The 15,215-nt window shown below is 39.0% G+C and overlaps 1 pseudogene; it reads left to right on the top strand.

The window, feature by feature from the left end:
* The first annotated feature begins 6,028 nt into the window (after positions 1-6,028).
* Positions 6,029-9,000, top strand: LOC114902431 (annotated as a pseudogene).
* Positions 9,001-15,215: the final 6,215 nt, after the last annotated feature.

The raw sequence follows: 15,215 nt of genomic DNA, 5'->3' as shown, positions 1-15,215 counted from the left end.
AAATCTTGTCCCCCTAAGAGAGAGAAAAGCCAAATTCAAGTTTTGCAACTGCTTACATTTAAAATTCCGTTACTCAATTAAATTTATTTTAAACTTAATCAATCCTGACCATGCACAGAACTCTTTTCTCGGGGTCCACTTTCCACAAACCTTTTTATCACTTTCTGTATCCATCACTTTATTTTTCCATCCAGAAACAGCCACCTGTAAGTAAGACCTACTTCTTTTTCCCTTAATAAAATGCAATTCCATTCCTTACCTTCTTTACTAAAAATACACATCCTCTTTTCCTTAAGCAACCATGAACTATCCTTTATATCAACACTGTAGATTGGTAAACGTAAATCCAAATAATTTCTTGAAAAATGGGCTTTCTTATAGAAAATATCTCAGTGTGACACCAAACATATCTATTAATAGTTCTAAACCTTTTGTTTCTCTGTAAAAGGAAGCCAATGCTCAGTAATTAATGGTTCAGTATCTTATTTTATTCCTAAAAAGTTTACCCAAAGCTCTTATTTCATTTGCATTTTCCTTCCTTAAAAGTTTCTTCACATTGAGTTACTTTCCTTGCTGACAAACTTGCAGCAGATATAATAAGATCTTATTTAACTTCTATTAAACCTAGGTACAATAAAAGTATTATACTTAATGTTGATGACTCTAAAGATGTCTATATTAATTAGATCAACAAACTTAAACATTTATACCAGGTATTAATTTAATACTGAATATTTCCCAGTTCATTTAGCTTAATTCCTCTTGTATTTAGAATTGTTTGATTTTTAAGCACTTACTTTTCTTTAAGCCTGTTAAATAGAGCTCATTTACAAGTTAACCTCAGCAATATTATCCGAAGACAGAGACATAGACTGAGACATACATATATCTAAACAGACACAATGAGAGATTCAGCTTCATTTTATAAACTTAGTCATGAATCAGATATCACAATATAAAATTCACTAGTTTATAAATAACAGTTTGAATAAGTAAAATTTTTAAAGGCTTCTTCCCATTTTTTCCTCAATCTCAGGAATTAGATATGGCCTAGTTAAGTGTTCCTGAGAGCCCTGGTCTCAAGGCACAAGGAGAGAAAATCTAGTTCTCCTAGTAGGACTTGTTCCGTCAGAATCAGAATTGTGAAAAGACCTTTGATCAAGCTTGCTTTTACTAACTGTATATGCAAAAACAACTAGTTTTCAAACCAGTTTTCAAGAGTTTTACCTAAACCAACTTTCTCTGGAGTCTAAACAATATGGTGACCACACAAGGTTATCCCATTTCACAAGGCAGAATGGCCATCACAAATCACAACACAGAACACAAAGTATAAAACACACACAGGTCTGGCCGTCCTAATCAGACACTCCCTTAAATACAAGATTGAAGTCTCTCAGAAAACCTCCTACAGAGACACAGGACTTCAGATCTGAGTAATAACAGAGTAAGTGGTAATATTTCAGGTCTTCAAAGATTTCAAAGGGAGGAAAGGAGGCCAGGTTGAAAGAAGAGGGGAAGGAGAGGGGACAAAATGGGTGGCCTTACAGATGTCTCTTGCCACCTGCAGATGCCCAGGACTTTTCCCTGGGCTTCCAGGAAGGGAGGAAGGGAACTCAGTCCTACCAGAAATCAGAAAGCATATACCAGACCAAAACCAGAATTTGAGTTCTCTGCCCACTGGAGGTATCAGGCTCCTACACTCAGATCAGGCTGAGGCCCTTCAACCAGACTCCTGCATCCAGGACCATGACAGAAGAAAAAAAGGAGGGGTTGTATACTGTCCTCCTCCTTGTAAGTGTGAACTGGCTTTATTGACTGGCTTTTAATTAATAGAATTTGGCTGAAAGGATGGGATGTCAATTATGAGATCATATAATAAAAAGACTGTGGCTTCCCTTTTAGGGGCTCTCTCTTGCTCTCTTGCCCGTTTACTTCATGGCTATCCACCTGCCATTTTATAAGCAGCTTGTGATTGAAACTGGAAGCAGAATCTAGCTGAGAGAACTCTTGAGATACCTTCAACCTCAGCCAATAGCTTAACTGCAGATTCTTGAGAGATCAGAGACAGAGCCACCCAGCTAAGCTGTACCCAGATTCCTGACCAACAGAAAATATGAAGTATCAAATGTTCTTTTTTTTTTTTTTTTTTTTTTAAGAATAAGATCAGGGTGATTTTTATGCAGCCATAGATAACTAATACTGATTTTGGTATCTAGAATTGGGATGCTCCCCTAACCTCTATGTAGAAGTGGCATTGGAACCAGGCAGTAAATATTGAGGGAGTTTTGTGAAGGCTTACAGGGCATCAAACACACTGCTCATAGAATTTAAGATGTTGAGGAGCCTGTGGATGAGTAGGGAAAATATTACTAAAAACTGAAGAAAAGGCAATCATTGTTATAGTGGGAGAAATTTAATAAACACTGCCATTTGCACTTATGCAGAAAGCAAAACTTGTGCCTAATGATCTAGACAATCTACTTAAGGAGATTTCAAAGCCCGTGGTGGTAGGTGCTGTTTGGTTTATTCTTATTATTTAGGGTAAAACGTGAAAGGAAAGAAATAAGTTGAGAGAATACTGCTAAAAAAAGAATCTAGAACTTGATGGCTTTGAAAAAAAAAGTGCTAAAATTTAAAAAAGTCTCCAGCAAAGATCAAATCCAGGGCACTATGAGGAAAATATGGTATAAAGCTGAAGCTAGAGGTGTGACTGTAAAATCTTTTATTAGGATCTCAGAAAGATCAAAGGTGGTGCCTCAGAGTACTGTTCAGTCACATAAAAGGCCCTTTAAAGAGATTAATGGTGTGCTACAAAGATACTCTCAATCAAACAATAGGGACTCTATGAATTCTAAAGGGGTTGCCCTTCAGCCTCTCAACAGGAATCAAAAGTAGAGATAGACTTCTATCTAAGAGATTTGACTAATAGAGTGAACCCCAAGAAGATTTATAAAAGACCCACAACGTCCTTTAAACACTTATTTATGTACAGAATCATCACCACCCAATTGAACTGAAAAAAAGGCATTTGGGACCCCCAAAACTTCTACAGTCAGAATGCAGGCTGGGAAAACTACTCAGTGTCAAATGCATCTTTTTATGAGAAAGAAAAAATGATTCTGAGAGCAAAACCAATAACTCAGAAAGCAGGGTGAGCTCGGAAGCCAATCTTCACTCAATCCAGCCTGGAGATAAACAGAGCTCTACTGTTGTTGGACTACAGCCTCACAAGATACTCTGAGCAAGAGGCACCTAGTCAAGTCACACTGGATTTCTGAACCACAAAAACCAAGACAATAAAAGTGTGTTGTTATAAGTGGTTAAGTTTTGGAGTGATAAATTATTGGTAGAGATTGGGAGAGATGGAAATTTAGCAATACATTTGTGTAGTTATGAGTTATAGGGGAAGCAAGAGTATTGGTCAGATTGGTCTTGGTTAAGAGATGTGGTATTTGTTTCCTGAGATGAGAGGAATGTAGACTATTATTAATTTGGAGGTTGAGTTTGAGATTATACTTTGTTGATTATATTTTCTTGAGAAAATAGGAGATAAAGCCCTTCTGCTTAAACAATTAATTTGACATTGAGTAAAAGAAATTTGAAGGGAATTTGGGAATGATCAAACTACAGACAAGAGAAATAATTGTCAGGAAGTGCTAATGGCAAGACAGAAATTAGGGCTAATATATTTGCATTGCAGGATGGGTAGGATAGAGGCATCAGGATGAATGATTTAGGTACAGTTTCAGAGAGATAAGATGATTTACCTGACCTATAGTCTGAGTAGAAAACTCATGAAGAAGAGGGGGCAAAATACTGCCAAACAAATATTGAAGTGGTGCATCATGGGTCTTACTGTAGAAAAGAAAATGCATAAAACCAAAAGGTCTCAGTAGACTGTGAGAAAATGGTATGACCTAATATCTGACCTATTTGGATTCAGAGCATAGGAAAAAGAGAATATGACTGAAAAATGCAATTTGGAAGTTCAAGTGTTTTGAGTTTGAGGTACATGGTCTAGCCATCACAGTGCATGATTATGAAGAGAGGAAGCCCACTTCACTGATGCAGTGTTACACGAGGCATAGATTTTTTTTGCGTTAAGGCAGGGATGATTAGAGATTAGAGAGATGTGCCAAAATTCTATGGCAGGATGACTAATCCCAGAGTTTAAAAAAATATGTAGATTAATAAATTGAGGGTATTTTATCTTTCCTGTGAATTTACAGAGAAGTATACTCCTAGGCCAATAATTATAAGTATGAATAAAAAATAATGAGGCTGGGCTTCCCTGGTGGCGCAGTGGTTGAGAATCCGCCTGCTGATGCAGGGGACACGGGTTCGTGCCCCGGTCTGGGAAGATCCCACATACCGCGGAGCGGCTGAGCCCATGAGCTGTGGCCACTGAGCTTGCAGGTCCGGAGCCTGTGCTCCACAACGGGAGAGGCCACAGCAGTGAGAGGCCTGTGTACTGCAAAAAAAAAAAAAAAAAAATGAGGCTGTCATGATGCTAAAATATCCACATTTCATAATACTTCCTAGGCCTGAAGAAATAGTAATAAAATAATTTTGTGTCACACATGACAGTGGTTTGTTATAAAAAAAACAAAAAGGTATCTCTATGCTGTTTCTTTTATTCTAGTATATTTTGAAAAATTGTTTGACACATTTTATCGTAAATGCAATAGAGATATAGAATTGGAAAATTAAAAAAATTACAAAATGAAGAATTTACATGCAATGGTATCACCTATTATCTCCTCATTCACAGATAAAATTATCTTGATATTATGAAATATTTTTCTTTTAGCCTTTTTTTTTTTTTTTTTTTTTGCGGTACGCGGGCCTCTCACTCTTGTGGCCTCTCCCGTTGCGGAGCACAGGCTCCGGACGCGCAGGCTCGGCGGCCATGGCTCACGGGCCCAGCCACTCCGCAGCATGTGGGATCCTCCCGGACCGGGGCACGAACCCGCGTCCCCTGCATCGGCAGGCGGACTCTCAACCACTGCGCCACCAGGGAAGCCCTCTTTTAGCCTTTTATTCATTCACAAACTTAAACCCAGAAGTGCACATATATATACAAATTGTTATTATATCTATAAATGCAGTTTGATATTCTTCTTTAAATGATCATAGTACTGACATTTAAAATATTAAATTAATGATTTAATTAAATTATATCACTGATATTTTCCTACAGTTTAGACACTTCTTTTAATAATTTCTGGGCTTCCCTGGTGGCGCAGTGGTTGAGAGTCTGCCTGCCAATGCAGGGAACACGGGTTCGTGCCCCAGTCCGGGAAGATCCCACATGCTGCGGAGCGGCTGGGCCCGTGAGCCATGGCCGCTGAGCCTGCACGTCCAGAGCCCGTGCTATGCAACGGGAGAGGCCACAGCAGTGAGAGGCCTGCGTACCACAAAAAAAAATTCTAAATATTTTATCATACAGGCTTATCCTAATTTACTTAACTATTTTCTTATTTTATCAGAAATATAGATGTTTCTTTTTTTTTTTTAATTGAGGGTAATGTAACGAACGTCCTAAATCACACATCTTTAGGTGCAGTACTATCCTTTTAGGTTAAATAGTGGAAATGTGTTAGATTTTAAGATACAGTTTTTTTAAGACTGAAGATAAGACATATGCTGCCAAATTGGTGTTATAAAAGTTTTTTTTTTCCTCAATAAAATTTGTACAATCTTCAGCTTTGTAATAGCGAAGCTTTTTTTTTCCAACTTGACATGACCCTTATTGAGTATTAGAGTACATATAGAAGCTGTGTTATCAGGTGCCGTAATGATCAGTGGTTTTCAGTTAAATAGGATAAAAAAACAGTTAAAATGGGAATCATAGGTAAATAAATTGAGTTTGTTATATCATATTTGGAAATACAGTATACCAGTTGCCTTCAAGTCTAACTCTGGGACTTGACTTCTTCAAGGCAGGCTGTTGGAAACGGAAGATAAATGTGAACAATAGGCACCCTACAAGCATATACAGGAACTCACCTAAGGATTGGAGGCCATGTCAGTTCTCACTAAGTTTAACCTTGATGATGTGGGTGTCCTTCAGGAGAAGCTGGCATCCTTCATCTTGGAGGTAACCCCACCCTTGACTCAAGAGTCAGAATCTGAAGGAGGATCAAAGAACATCTGGAGCAGCTGTAGGATCAGCAGCAACCCCATGCTGACAAGGTAAGCATCAAATGACTGACAATTTGAGTCAGCTATAAAAGTACCTGATGACACTGACCCAAACTTCTGAGCATAAAAAAAAAAAAATATGGCTGCTGCTTTACTTCAATCCTCTAAAGCTAGTGCACAAATGTCTCTTGTGGGCTACCTTAACCAGAAACATACTGGAAAGGGAACTCTGAGGAACCAAGTACAGCCTGGCACTCCGTTGACGCTTTACAAAGCCACCATATACAATCAAGGTCTTTTCTTTGAGATTATTATTATGTTCTTAACATCATTACTTTCTTGAATGAAGCACATTTTCTTTGACTTCCATTTCTGATGTAAGGGAAGTGAGTACTTAAGAACCCTTTAAAAATAATTTGAATGCAGAATCTTGTTAGATTTTATATATGCATATAATGTATATACATTATATATATATATATATATATATATATCCCCAAATTTTATTTATTTTTTGTCTCCTCCCAAAATGAGAGCAATGATTTTTTTTAATTTGACATCATTAGATTACATAAAATTACTTAATTTTGTTTTCAGAGAAACAACAATGCTGTTTCTTTTTCATTCACATTTTATAAGCATGTCTGATTGTTAAATAAATGAACCAATTATAAGAAAATGTGCCACCAGTTTAAACAGATTTGGGAACAATAGAATGTTGTTAAGCACTCAACACTTTTGGTGGGAGGAGAAGTTCATGACCATAATTGAAAGAAACCTACTAATCACTAATTTTCAGGCTGCCTTCGGCAACCATGGTCAACATATTTTATGGATGAAAAGGGGACATCCTAGCATGTTGTGCCTGTTAAACAGAGATCTGTCAAGAAAACAACTCCAAATTTATACCAACTTCCATAACATATATACAGACCTTTTTCTAAAAAATACATATGCATATTTAGACATACATATATAAATACACACAGATATATGCATATAGATAGATACATAGATACATTCATAGAAAATTAAAAAGGCCCTGGACTGTATCCATAACTATTTGCAGTAGTATGCTGGAGCTGTCTTATACTGGCTTACAAAAGCCAACTGTGTGCATCTTTTCCCAAATCCCCATAAGTCACATCATGTTGGTAGCTTGAAATAAGGCATAGTGGAATATATATACACTATGAAATTGACAAACACTATAAATAGGGATTTGGGGGGTGGTCATTACAGGGGAAAAGTCAATTCTCAAAATTTTAGCAGCACACAACTTGTTATACATATATGTGCACACACACCCACATGCATGCACACACCCAACTATTTTAGAACAACTGCAAAATATATGAAACAATTCAGTATTTTAAAGTCTTCTCTGGTAAACTATATTTAATTGTTTCTAAGATATAGATTTTTTGTGTTTTATATCTCTGAAGTTTATGTATGATCTATAATTGATTTTATTTTATAATTGTAATTGGTTAGAGCTTCTTTTCCCCTTGATGTTATAAATATAATGGTATGCCTTATGATCAGCAGTGTCATTTGTTTGATGTCTTCTATGTAATGTGACACAAGTAGTGTATGGTTAATCACTATATTTTTGCTGAATTTTTAGTTTGTTTCCAGTTTTTCACAATTACCAATGATGCTATAAATGATATATCATTAGTACACATTTCTTTTATAGTCTCCAGCCGGGGACCCACCGATAAGGCGCAGATGGTGGCAGCAGCTGCTGTAGTCGACTTGAGCATAAGTAACTCAGGGCCCTGAGACCCCCAACACAGGATTCCATTCAGAGCCAGGTAAGAAAGGAACTTAGAGCTGAAGGAACTCTGAATGGGAGGCTGGAGGCCCCAGGCACCAACATGGTGCTTGAGCTCAAAGAATCCTCTACCCATGGCTGACCCTGGAGTGTACTTCACCCGCCCACTCACAGGGATCACTGTGAGGAAGGACCAGAGGGATGCCCACATCAAATGGATCATTCTCTCTCCACTTTTTCACTGACTCAGTAATTGTGCAACAGGGTGAAGCTGGGTATGGACACCATCGCCAATACCTGGACAATATCCTTCTGCATCCAGAGGAGAAGTACCAGGAGATCAAGCTATAGAACAAGGTGTTTCAGGAATGCATTTACAGCCTGGAAAGGACCCATAAGTTTTTGAGGCTTGTGGCTTCCAGAAGGCGATGCTTCCAGCTTCCAATCAAGAGCACCCTGAAGAGTTCTGCATGCTGAGCAAGGCCGCCCTGTTCCAGCCCCAGAAATTGGAGAGGCACCAGGAGCAGCTGCTTCACCCAGAGCCGGTGTGGAGCACCTGACCCACAGCACCGGACCTTCCCGTGCTCACCCCTGGCCTCTCAGTTCTACCTGCTGGGTCTTCTTCAACCTCATAGCAGAGAAGATCAAGTCAGAGCAGAGGCTCAGGTTAGAGGCTAAGGAGGGGCTGAGCGTGGTGTGCACCAAGGCAGTGCAGAAGGAGGAGCTAGAGAGATGCAAAATACACCTACACGCTGCTATGAGTCAGCTCCCCAGACCACTGCCTCCTCCAGTGGACCTTCTAAGATCATGGCACATCAGGGAGCTCACGGTACTGTGTGAATTCATCCTGGAGGCCTTGCAGAGTGACTGGCTGCATTGGAGCTGCTGGCTTTCAGCGCGCACAGGTTATCGGAGGACAGGAACCTGGCCTTGAAAGAGTGGTGGCTGATGCCCTCAGCCCTCCTAACTTTCATTTCAGGGTGGCCTTTCTAGAGGACTTCAAGGCTGTGGGGGCCGAGCAGAACTCCTGTGTCCTTAAACCTGAGCTCCTGTCAGCCATGGAGAAAATCTCTTGAAATAAAAGCAGGGTTGGCTTGACCCCTCCAAAAAAAAAAAGTATATCTATCTATCTATCTATCTATCTATCTATCTATCTATCTATATTTATTTATTTATTCATTATGAAACCATAACTGAAGGATAGATTTAAGCAAGTAGACAGATTGAAAGAAGTAGAATTAGTAGTTCAAGGGCATTTCCATTTTAAATCTTGTCAGATAATGCCAGTTTTACAGTCTCAAAAAAAGATTATCAGACGCTAATGCAACAGTGGGTATTAACATCATATTTAATTTCTACACAAAACTTTATTGTTTTACTGAATATTTATTTCTTACTATAGTAAGCACTGAAAAAGATTGTTGAACAAGGAAGAATCAAGTTTACCTTATTTTAGGCAGTGATGGACAACATACAAGCTAAATAAATAAGAATATATATCATGTACAAAAAGAAAATAATTAAAATAAGGTCTTACAATTTAGAGTGAGATAGTGGCTAACTTAAATTGCTGGGCTCCTAGAAAGGAGCCAATGAAGCAAAAATCAGAGGAGGAATATTTTTGGTTTGAACTTACTGAGACAGTATCCATGTTAAAGATGTGATAAGAAGGCCAGTGTGGCTGAAACATAGTGGAAAAGTGAGAGAATAATATAGTGCAACGTGAGATCAGAAAGGTAAATATGGACAAGATCAGGATAACAAGTTTGAATTTTATTCTAAGGGTAAGAAAGCCATTGGAAATGTTTTATACAAAGTATAATATAGGCATTTAAATTATCACCCTGGCTGCTAAGCAAAGAAAAGGTAATAGGAAATCAAAAATGGAAAAAAGAAAATACAATTAAAAAGTATATTAGCTTGGGCTGCCATAACAAAGTGCTGTAGACTGGGTGGCTTAAACAACAGAGATTTATTTCTCAAAGTTCTAGGGGCTGAGAAATGCAAGATTAGTTGCCAGCATGGTCTGGTTCTGGTGAGAGCTCTCTCTGGCTTGCAGACAGCCCTCTTCTGGCTGTTTCTTCATCTGGCTGAGAGAGGAGAGAGAGAGAAACTTCTCTGGTGTCTCTTCTTGTAAGGGCACTAATCCCATTATGAGGGCTCCACCCTCATGATATCTTCTAAACCAAATTATCTCCCAAAGACCTCATCACTAAATATCATTACATTGAGGGTTAGGGCTTCAAAATATGACTGGGACAGGATAAGGGTGGGAGTGGGGTGAAGGGACCAAACAGAATTCAGTCCCATAGCATTGAAAACAATTGAAAGAGTTTAGGTGAGAACAGATTGTGACTCAGACTAAGACCATATGAAAGGCAGAGAGAAGTAGGAATCTCTCTGAAAGTGGTTCTATTCTAATGGTAGCTTTAAGAAGAGTCACGAATGTTGGAGTTAAAAAGAGACTGTGATGTGAGGAAGTTAAATTATTCAAGCATAGCTCCAAGACGTTTGGCTTGAGTGATGGAAAGTGGTGCCATTTACGAATATGGAAGACATAGTAAGAGCAGATTTAGAGAATTATCAATATTTCTGCTATGGCCAAGTTACCTTTAACCTACTGAAAGGGGTCAAAATTGCAATGTCAATTAAGTAGTTGAATTTATGAGTTTATATTTTTCTGTATTTTTCTGGAAAAGCTGAGATTGGAGATACAGTCTGAGGAAACAGCATATAGATAGCATTTAATATTAGGCAATTGGATAGAATCACTAAGGAAATGTATAGATAAGTAGAATGTTCAAGACTGAGCCAAGATCAAATAATAATATTCAGAAGTTGAACAGATGACTAAGTACCAAAAACAGAATTAAGGGAGGCTGATAGAGAAAAAGAAAGAAAAATAAGGAGTCAGGAAGCCAAGAGAAGGAAGTATTTAAAGGATGAAGCTGGGGTCCACAATCTTGACAGTTTAAATGGAGTGCTGTCTGTGGAAGACTTTTGAAATAAATCATAAATCGAATATGGGGTGGGGAAATGAGGATGCCAAATATGGACAACTATTTAAATAATTTCAGCTAAGAAGTAGAGTGGAAAAAATAGGGTCAAAGCTGAAGGGAAACATAAGGCCAGAAGATATTTTTATCTTAATTGGAGATTCTAGTACATATTTGTATGCTGATGGAAATTATGGCATGGAGGGGGAGAAATCAAGAATGCATGAGAGAGAATAATCGGAGGGCATAAACTGAGAAGGCAAAAATAGATTTGATCAAGAGTTCAGGCAAAACAGATGTTGTTGACAGGAGCAGGAGCACAAATCTGTAGTAAAAGAGCTGAAAGCAGAGGATATATATATATATATAGATGAAAGTAAGCTGGTAGATTGGGTGTGAGGATGATGAGAGATTTCCCAAATGATATTCATATAGTACCTTTTCATAATTACAGAGAGTTTCATTGTACAGCACTAATCTGCACAATTTTTACAATCTTAAAATTACAGAAGTATATTCTTCTCTTTCCAGAAATGTACATTTTACATATTTTTCTATTTTAAACCTGAAAAATGTTTTTTATACTTGGTGTACATTAAATATCTAACTTGAATTTTTTCCCCAATAATTAGCCAGTTATCTTTAAGACGTGTTAAAACCACTTCTTTTCCCCACCACATTAAAATTCAATGTTATTATATACAATGCCACTTTTTTTATATGAGCATTTTGCATTCTATAGCATATATGAAATACATAAATATATTTATATATTAACATCTGCTGTTAGGTTTCAAATCTTGCACTTGATTATTCACTTTTCTTTATGTATATGATACGTTATTTTTTTTATTATTTTGGACTTATGGTACAGTATGGCATGTATCCTATCATTCATTCCTTTATTCAAAAAGATATTAACTTTTCTGCTATATTTTTCTTTACTGATGAACATTTCAATAAGTTAGCTGTGTTCCAATGTATGTTTCATATATTTTAGAATAATCATGCTTTATTGGAATTTAATTATGTTATAAATTAATTTGAAAATATTGCCATTTTGGGTATGATATATTCCTTAATTTATTAGGAAATTCTATATGATTAAAATTTTTATAATAATTCTTTCACTTATAAATCCATCATATTTCATCCTTAAGTTTTTAAAAGTTGTTATTCCCATAATAAACATTATATTATTCATTAAATTTTTTTATTATGTGTTTGTTTTCTATGCAACCAAAATACTACATGTAGGTGGAGTCAAGATGGTGGTGTGGGAAGATGTGGGGTTCACGTCTCCCCACAAATAGGAATGCTGCAGGACAATGGTGGGGGACCTCAAAAACCAAGAAGTCGAGAGGAACCCCCAAGCAAACCGGTAGGATGTGGGGGGACTGAAGGGGGAAGAGAAGTAGAGGTAGACAGGACTAGAGCCCCTGAGGGGTGGCTGAGGCGGCGAGGGGTTCTTATGCCTGGAGGGACCCTCAGGGGCTCAGATCAGGGGGGAGCATGCCCAGCATATCCCCTGCCAAGTTGGCTGGGGAAGTCTTCCCAGCTCTGGGCCACGTCCTATGCCCTCAGAGACCCGCTCTGGGCTGTGTTGGTCCTGGGAGCATAGGAGGGAGGGCAGGGCAGAACAGAAGAAGCAGGTGGGAGAGGGCCTCCAGGACCAGAGGAGCAGGAGAAGGAGCAGAGGGCGTTTGAATAACCCACTCGAGCCCGGGTACCTACTGAGCTCCCAGCCTGGTCCCCCACCCTCAAAGCCCCATCCAGGCCATGTGGTTCTGGGGGCATAGGAGGGAGGCTGGGGGAGAGCAGGAGAAGCAGGTGGAGGGGCCCTCCAGGATGGGAGGAGCAGAAGAGGAGCAGAGGACATTTGCAGGGAAGTCTGCTGAGCTCCCAGGCTGGGTCCCCCTGCCCTCCAAACCCCCCTCCAGGCCACATAGGTCCTGGGTACATAGGAGGGAGGCTGGAGGAGAGCAGGAGAGGCAGGAAGGAGGGGCCCTCCGGGACCAGAGGAACAGGAGAGGAGCAGAGGGTGTTTGCCCAACCCACTCAGCCAGAGAAGCCTGCTGGGCTCCCAGGTGGGGTCTCCTACCCTCTGAGACCAGAGGCAGGAGGCACACCTGGGCCCCTACTGTTCCACTGATCCTAAGCCCAATGACCCCACACTCCCCAGGGCCTTTTCCAGCCCTGTGGGTCCTAAGCATAGGTCCTGTCCACCGCCCAAACATCACCCTGCTTAGGCCCTGCCCTTCACAGCCAAGGCCTTTTCCACCTTTCTTTTTTTTTTTTCTCCTCCTCTATTTTTACTATTGTGATTCTGTTTTACCTTCTGGTTGTTGTTTCATCTATATTTTTATTTGTATATTCTTTCTAAAATATCTGTTAGTTTCCTAGTCTAATTTTATTTTTTTACTTTGTTATTGTTCTCCTTTATTTATTTATTTATTTTTGCCTCCCACATGGCTTGTGGGATCTTGGTTCATGAGCTAGAGGTTAAGCTGAAGACCCTGTGGTGGGAGCTCTGAGTCCAAACCACTGGACTAACAGAGAAACTCAGACCCCAGGGAATATTCATCGGAATGAGGTCTCCCGAAGGTCCTCATCTCGGCACCAAGACTCTGCTCTACCCAACAGCCTACAAACTCCAGTGTTGGAAGCCTCAGGCCAAACAACTAGTAAAACAGGAACACAATCCCACTCATCAAAAAAAAAAAAAAAAAGATGGCAAAAAAATATATCACAGATGAAGGGGAAAGGTAAAAACCTACAAAACCAAATAAATGAAGAAGAAATAAGCAATCTACCTGAAAAAGAACTCAGAGTAATGATAGTAAAGATGATCCAAATCTCTGAAATAGAATGGAGGCATGGATTGAGAAAATAAAAGAAATGTTTAACAAAGATCTAGAAGAACTAAAGAACAAACAAGCAGAGATAAACAACACAATAACTGAAATGAAGAATACACTAGAAGGAATCAATAAAAGAATAACTGAGGCAGAAGAGCAAATAAGTGAGCTGGAAGACAAACTGGTAGAAATAACTGCCGAGGAGTAGAATAAAGAAAAAAGAATGAAAAGAATAGAAGAAAATCTCAGAGACCACTGGGACAACACTAAATGCATTGACATTCAAATTATAGGGGTCCCAGAAGAAGAAGAGAAAAAGAAAGGGTCTGAGAAAATATTTGAAGAGAGTATAGTTGAACAATTCCTTAACATGGGAAAGGAAATAACCACCCAAGTCCAGGAAGCACAGAGAGTCCAATACAGGATAAACCCAAGGAGAAAATCGACACATATTAATCAAACTAACAAATTAACTTCAAAGAAAAAATATTAAAAGCAGCAAGGGTAAAACAAAAAATAACACACAAAGGAATCCCCATAAGGTTATCAGCTGATTTTTCAGCAGAAACTCTGCAGGACCAAAGGGATTGGCAGGATATACTTGAACTGATGAAAGAGAAAAACCTATAACCAAGATTACTCTACCCAGCAAGAATCTCATTCAGATTTGATGGAGAAATCAAAATCTTTTCAGACAAGGAAAAGCTAAGAGAATTCAGCACCACCAAACCAGCTTTGCAACAAATGCTGAAAAAACTTCTCTTGGCAGGAAACACAAGAGAAGAAAAATACTAACAATTAGGAAAACTGTAATAGGAACATACATATCAATAATAACCTTGAATGTAAATGGATTAAATGCCCCAACCAAAACACAGACTGGCTGAATGGATACAGAAACAAGACCCATATATATGCTGTCTACAAGAGACCCACTTCAGACCTAGGGACACATGCAAACTGAAAGTGAAGGGATGGAAAAATATATTGCATGCAAATGGAAATCAAAAGAAAGCTGGAGTAGCAGTGCTTGTATCAGATAAAATAGACTTTAAAATAAAGACTGTTGGGCTTCCCTGGTGGTGCAGTGGTTGAGAAGCTTCCTGCCAATGCAGGGTACACGGGTTCAAGCCCTGGTCTGGGAGGATCCCACATGCCACGGAGCAACTGGGCCCATGAGCCACAACTACTGAGCCTGCGCGTCTGGAGCCTGTGCTCTGCAACAAGAGAGGCCACAACAGTGAGAGGCCCACGTACCGCAAAAAAAAAAAAAAAAAAAAACTACTGAACCTAGTGGCAGGGCAGGAATAAAGATGTAGACATAGAGAATGGACTTGAGGACACGAGAGGGTGAAGTGAGAGTAGCATCGACATATACACACTACCACATATAAAATAGTTAGTGGGAAGCAGCAGCATAGCACAGGCAGATCAGCT

The sequence above is a fragment of the Monodon monoceros genome, unplaced genomic scaffold (genome assembly GCF_005190385.1).
Source record: "Monodon monoceros isolate NGI ecotype Baffin Bay Population unplaced genomic scaffold, NGI_Narwhal_1 Super_Scaffold_20, whole genome shotgun sequence".
Taxonomy (NCBI): Eukaryota; Metazoa; Chordata; class Mammalia; order Artiodactyla; family Monodontidae; genus Monodon; species Monodon monoceros.
This window is presented reverse-complemented; position numbering and strand designations above follow the sequence as displayed.